The sequence below is a fragment of the Oncorhynchus nerka genome, linkage group LG9a, assembly GCF_034236695.1.
Source record: "Oncorhynchus nerka isolate Pitt River linkage group LG9a, Oner_Uvic_2.0, whole genome shotgun sequence".
Taxonomy (NCBI): domain Eukaryota; kingdom Metazoa; phylum Chordata; class Actinopteri; order Salmoniformes; family Salmonidae; genus Oncorhynchus; species Oncorhynchus nerka.
In genome coordinates, this window is record NC_088404.1 from 47,556,441 (window position 1) to 47,562,690 (window position 6,250).

General features: G+C 41.6%; 1 long non-coding RNA gene across 1 annotated transcript in view; it reads right to left on the reverse strand.

Moving 5' to 3' along the window:
* Positions 1–3,573: 3,573 nt before the first annotated feature.
* LOC115134779 (uncharacterized) overlaps positions 3,574–6,250 on the reverse strand; it is a 2,882-nt gene continuing 205 nt past the window's right edge. The window contains exons 1-2 of the long non-coding RNA XR_003864375.2: positions 4,239–6,250; positions 3,574–4,061 (exon numbers count right to left, since the gene is read on the reverse strand). The exon at positions 4,239–6,250 is cut by the window's right edge and continues 205 nt beyond it. This is a non-coding gene — a long non-coding RNA (uncharacterized LOC115134779). The remainder of the gene's footprint in view (positions 4,062–4,238) is intronic.

Below are 6,250 nucleotides of genomic sequence, written 5' to 3' on the forward strand. Positions count from 1 at the left end.
CTGCCACTGTTTGAAGTCAAATGAAGATGCACACTCTCCTGCGGTCTCCACTTGTGGTGCTCTGACAGCTTAGCAATGGATGCTGTTTGGTCAAAGAGATACACAAGGTTGAGTCGGGGAGGCAAATTCATTTGACTGTCTAATTTGACTGTTTGTTTAGACTTGAAAAAAATCATTTGTATTTATTGGTTTTAGAATCACAACCAATAATAAAATAAAATAGAGTCTAAACAGGCCAACAATCAGCATTTCATAAGACACTCTGAATTGATACTATGGTACAAGTCATTGTTGACCCTAAGAAATAATAATAAAATATTGCAACCATTTATATCCTTTGTTTGGCGTTGTCTTGGACATTGCCCATGTATCTGAAGTGTTCTTTCTTTCATTTATGTATTTATTTTTTGGTTAAATCTCCTGGTGTTGTGTTGGCGTCCTTGCATCCCTATCTACATTACGTTTTCACCATCCTGTGGCACATCATCACACACATGCACACACACGTGCACACACACACACGCAGATGTTTAGACTTTTTAGTTCTGTGGGTGAGAGACTGTAACACATTCAAGAATATGCCACCATGTGTGATGGAAATGTAAACCAAGGTAATGCGTTATTATGGAGTGTTAGTCAACTCCTTTGTTACGAGTCCTCCTGACACAAGACGGCAAATACAATGTGGGGCTTTAAGCCATTTGTGAAAATAAATATCATAAAGTCTTTGAGTTGACAGACTAATTGACTTTCAAAGTCGTGCCGATGCTTTTGACTGCAGATGTGTCATCTTTCAATGCATGGCTATGTGTTCATTTTAAAATCACCTTACCAGTTGTCGGATATGTTTGTTCAATTAGCGGCTTGAGGCTGAAAAGCAAGGGAAAACTAATGTGTTTCTAATTTTAATATCTTCTGGTTTTTACATGTATGTATCATCTTTCCAAAGAAAACTTCTGCCCTTACGTTTCTCTGTTTTATTGAGCCGAATTGCAATAAAACCGAATCCACGAATACATAAACGCATTAGACCTCATTGGGAAGTGCCATTAGGTCTCTGCAGCAGCAGTAAAATCCATTTTTAACTCCCAGCCAGTTAGTTCACTGCTCCCTGCCTAGCTGGGCTGCCCTGCGACCCACAGCTTTACCTCTCATCACCCCGGCCATAAAAGCCTGCTCCCTGGGCCATGTGGATAACTATGTGGACAGGATGATGGGGCTCAGAGGCAGGCCCAGTCAGACACAACCAGCCAGGCAGCCCAGGCCCTGTCTGTCCTGTCCCCTGCCCAGCATCTGCCTGGTTGGCTCTAGCCAGGCTTTTCCGATGAGTCCAGGTTGGTTTGAGAGGGGAGCTGTCAGACAGTGGTTGTAGGCAGGGCGTGGTGCCTGACCAGAGGGCCGACTGGTCGACCATACAACGCGTGCTAGCTGAGACGTGACCTGGGAAGCCTGTCTACCGGGCGGTGGGGGAGGCGGCAGTGTGGTTCTCATCTCCAGATGGATGACAGCATGGATAGAACTCCTCAGCCTGGACGGACAGAGGTCTGTCTGTCTGTGGCCAGGTTTCCTAGTGTGCTGCCTTCATCAGAGAAGGCTAGGAAAGAGGTGAGGAGTCTTCTGAACATAGTTCAAACTATTTCAGAAAGTACTGGTAGTTCCAAAGACATTTACAGTGCTGATCAAATGGTTCTGTAGAATATTCTGTCTTGACTCTTCAAACACATATTTGTGCTGCGATTGACTCAAACATCAATAGACTGAATGAAACCTAAGCCTCCTACTTTTTAATCATATTCCTACTACTCACTTTTATGAATGATATACATTAGACTTCCCTTTTGGCTTCCTCCAAGAAACGTGCCCTGATTTGGCCAGAATACAAAAACACTGCCGCGAAATGGAGGTGGTTAGAGTAGTGTGTGAGTGATGACTCTCACTATGGCAACCTCCTTGTGTTTTCAGTTTGAAGCTGCCATCTCAATAGCTCCTGTTGTGCTGACATGTGGGACAGTTAAACGTTCTGTATGCCGGTCATTCCACGAAAAGAGTGCCTTTTTCACCCCTTTGATATTTTAAATATAAATTGTGCACCAATATTGCATTTAAAAAAAAGCCTCTTATATTAAATGAAGTGCCCTTTTATATAGACCACACGGAGAATTCAATAAATAATTATTTTTTTGTATGAATAAAGACTGGCAAACAATTAGCATTTTGACATTACCCTCCGTGCCCTCTCTGTGATTTTACCCCACTTAACACCAACATTTCACCAAGTTCTCATTGTAAAGCCCTAGTTATTTTGTTGCTTTCCAAAGTCCTTCCTGAAGATCATGTCGTGATTAGTGGTTAATTTATGTCTGTCCCTCATTTTAAGGTCAACACCGTTACGTGAACTCGTTTAAGGTGAAACTATTTATTTTTAAATGTATTTTTTTCAAAGGATTGTGCAAACATTTCTGATGTTTTGTGGTGGAAAACTGAGCGAGTCGAGCATAACACGTCATCTCTATTACCCCTAGATAGACAGGCTAGAAATGATTGAACAGTTTAAATATTTTGGTGAAGCTTGCATTCAATTGTCGCACACAACAAGCTTCCATTCCTCCTGTCACAACGGGATTTATGGCCTATTTAAGATGAAGTTGTCAACCCTGTTACTATATTTGCACTTAATAGGCACTTACACTTTTTTTTAAATGTATGAGATGGGAAACATGATTTTTATTAAGTTGAACATGTGCTATTTATGACAGAATGTTAAAATTAGGTGAAATCAAAAGTTTTGTTTGACCAAGTTACACTTCTCAAAAGACACCAAATTGGTGGAATGACCCACGTACAGTATAGTATGAGGTGAAGTATTAGGAAGCCTGTTAATTACAGGGGTAGAAAAGGGTATAAATTACTCCGATTACAGGCTGGATGCAGAAGCAAAACAAACCGTGAGCCCAGACACTTCTTACATTCAGACCAAGCTTTGGCAGATGGATCTAGCCTCAATATCAAGGTTGGAATGGAGAACTTAACCCCTCATTTCACAACTGAATACAGAATTAGCTAGACTGCAAACCCCAATCTACAGGGTAGTGATGGCCATACAGTCTTAGAAAAAAAGGACGCTAAGTAGAACCATATAGGGTTCTTCGGTTTGTTGTCATAGGGGACCCCTTTTTGGTGCTATGTAGAACTCTTTGTAGAACCCTTTGAATATCAAACAGTTTGTGCTATAGCTTGGAAAATAAATAAATGTGACTCCGGATGACAAAATAATGATGTTTTCATTCCTTAACATGATACTAACGTGTGTCGCAATACTGGTATCGTCCCGAACCCTACTAAGAACCTTAATATATTTGAAGGGTTCTTTCTAGAACCCTCTATGAATGGTTCCACCAGCCTTATTAGCCTTTAAAATGTAACTAATTACAGAATACATTACATATATCATATCATAAGGCCTTTCTTTGAGGGCCTAGTTATACCCTAACACAGTGGTTGTAGTAAGCTCCTGGTTTACAGGCCACACGAGGCCATCTAGTCACATGAAGCGGCTTGCAAAGTGCTATGTAATTCTATTCTGCTGTGTAATTCTATTTTATTTGTTTTTTCCAAAATTCGTTACAGTTTAAAATGTTCAACAAGTTCAAATTCAATCCATCATTAAGTTTAAATTCCGAATAATAAACAATTCAATAAGTAATCAATTCAAATGAGTTAAAACAAATGGTTATCCAATCAAACAAAAGCAAAGTAAAGGCAATCAACTAATCAAAAATAATCAGAACAATCTGTCAGTCCATTCAGTCCATTCCATCAGTCAATCAGTCAGTTAGTTAGTTAGTCCACAATGTTTCTTTGTGTTGGGGGAGGGGTGGGGTCTGGGCTGGGCTGGGCTGGCAGTGGCTGAAAGGAAAAGGAATTTGGTGCTGTGTTCAGGATTGGTGCTGGTGTTGTGGCTTGGACCGGAAAAACCTGGGTTGGTACTTCTGTTGGAACCTGGACTGGAAATTGTGCTGGGACTGGAGGCCAAGTGTTGGATCCAGCACCAGTCCACCAACCTGAGAAAAAGTATACAAATGTTATTCAAAACAAATAACAGGAACCGGGAACTGGGGCTGCTGCAGGTGCTAAGTTGGGATATGAGTCTGTAGAGGGTAGGAAAGACAACCTGAGGAGCAAGCAGACATACAAGGGAGTCTTAGACCCAGAGGTCAATTGTGGTACTTCTCTGTGACCTGCTAGCTCCGGGTGAAGATGTGATTTTTGGTCCCTCTTTCACACCTCGTCTGGTGGTCTGGTGGTGGACTGGTGCTGGATCTACAGAAGGGAGGAAGACGTGGAGGTCAAATGTTGCACTCCCCTGTGGTCCGCTTGCTCCGGGTGAAGGTCTGGTGTTGGACCCTCCTCTGTGCCTCTTCCGGTGTTCTGGTGCTGTGACTGGGTCTGATACTGGAACTGGGTCTGATGCTGGGGACAGGACTAGAGTTGGATCTGCAGATGGAAGGAAGGACAACCTGAGGATCGAGCAGACACCTGGAAGCACAAGACCCGGAGGTCAGTGATGGTACTCCCCAGTAGCCTGCTCGCTCCGAGCATAGGTCTAGAGATTTGGTCCTTCCTCATTGCCTTATCTGATGTGGTGATGAAAGGTTCCTGGATCTGTGAGAAGGATAAGTGTAGAGGGATGAAGGCAGAAAGGGATGGAGAGGGAGCAGGAGTGGTGAAAGGTTTGTCCATAGGCCTTTGTTGGAACAGGAGCAATTTGACATTAAAGGCTAGAAGACAGAGGAAGCAAACAGGGCACAGACCAACCTGGACACAGAGCACTCACAAACAGTTGGTAGGTGTGTTCAATGCAAGTGCCTCCATGGGGGGCTTATTAATCACCCACAACCTGGATTCAGAAAGACTGCCAAGGCACAGCAGATAGTCTCATTTATCAATCTAAACCATCTGGAACAACCGTCTCAGTAACGGGTTGAATAAGTCCAACTACTAACAAATTTGATTAGTTGAGAAAAATGTATGTTGTTTATCTTTGTGTAGAATAAGATCAATCAATCAATCAATCAATCAATCAATCAATGTATATGCAAAAACACATTCATTGGTTGTGGTTTTGAGTGTTTTACTCTACACCGAGTCAAAATGACACAATCACGCTCAGGGCCATTATGCACCCCAAAAATCTGAGGGGCGCAAAGTACGTGAGGATGGCTGGGGGGGGGGGGGATGGTTCCGAAGGGGGCTAGGCCCCCCGACAATAAGTTGGAGAATTGTTTTGAATTTTTTAAACACCTGAAACAATAGTTCTGCATAGCTAAGCATACCTCTTGAGCTGTCTGTGTCCTGACTGTTTTTTTAAAAAGAAACTAAATATGCTTCTGTACGTCTCTGCTCAAATCTGGGTAAAAGATTGAAAGGAATGTGAGTCTTATTCAGTTCATTTAGTTATTGCTTACTTTTAAAAAAAGTCTACCAACCTTGCCAGCAGGCATGCCAGCTAAGACAGACAAGCGAGTTACTCGATCTTGATTGACACATGACAAATCTGATGGGGCACATGCCCCTGTACCCCCTATGGACATGACACTTCTGATCACACTCACCTTTGGTTAACACCAACACTTGGGTTATTTTACACCACTGAGTGTAAATTTAACTCTTTACAGAGTTCATTTCATTTAACTCCTGAATCAACTCTACAAATATTTCACTGAAAAGTCAACTAGGTAAAACTGGCCAATTTGCTATGTACAAATATTCCCGTGTAGGTACAGTTTAAATAATCTCACACCTGTCCTTTTAAACTCTAGAGGGTTAAAGTTTAAACACTGGGGTAAACAGTAATACTCAGGCACTATTTAAAATAAAGGAAAAAAATACAATACAAAAGCTTATTCCGATTCTGAAGTGTCCTATGTAGAACCCTTCTTACCTTCCAAAGAATCTTTCTTGCCATCCAAAGAATCATCAAAGAACCCTTTCTTCCAAAAACAGTTCTTAGGATGAGAAAGGTTCTAGGTTGAATCCTTTGCCTTACAAAGTACCCATGTCTTCCAGAAAGGGTTCTTCAGATGAAAATGGATCTTGGTAGAAGCCTATCCTTCTCTAAAGAACCCCTTTGGAACCCTTTTTTTCTAGGAGTGTAGTTATGAAGGATGAGAAAAAAAGAAAAAAAATCTACACGTCTTGAATTTAAGCTCAGAAAGTAAACTTAAAGTTTAGAGATGTGTGTAGACAAATG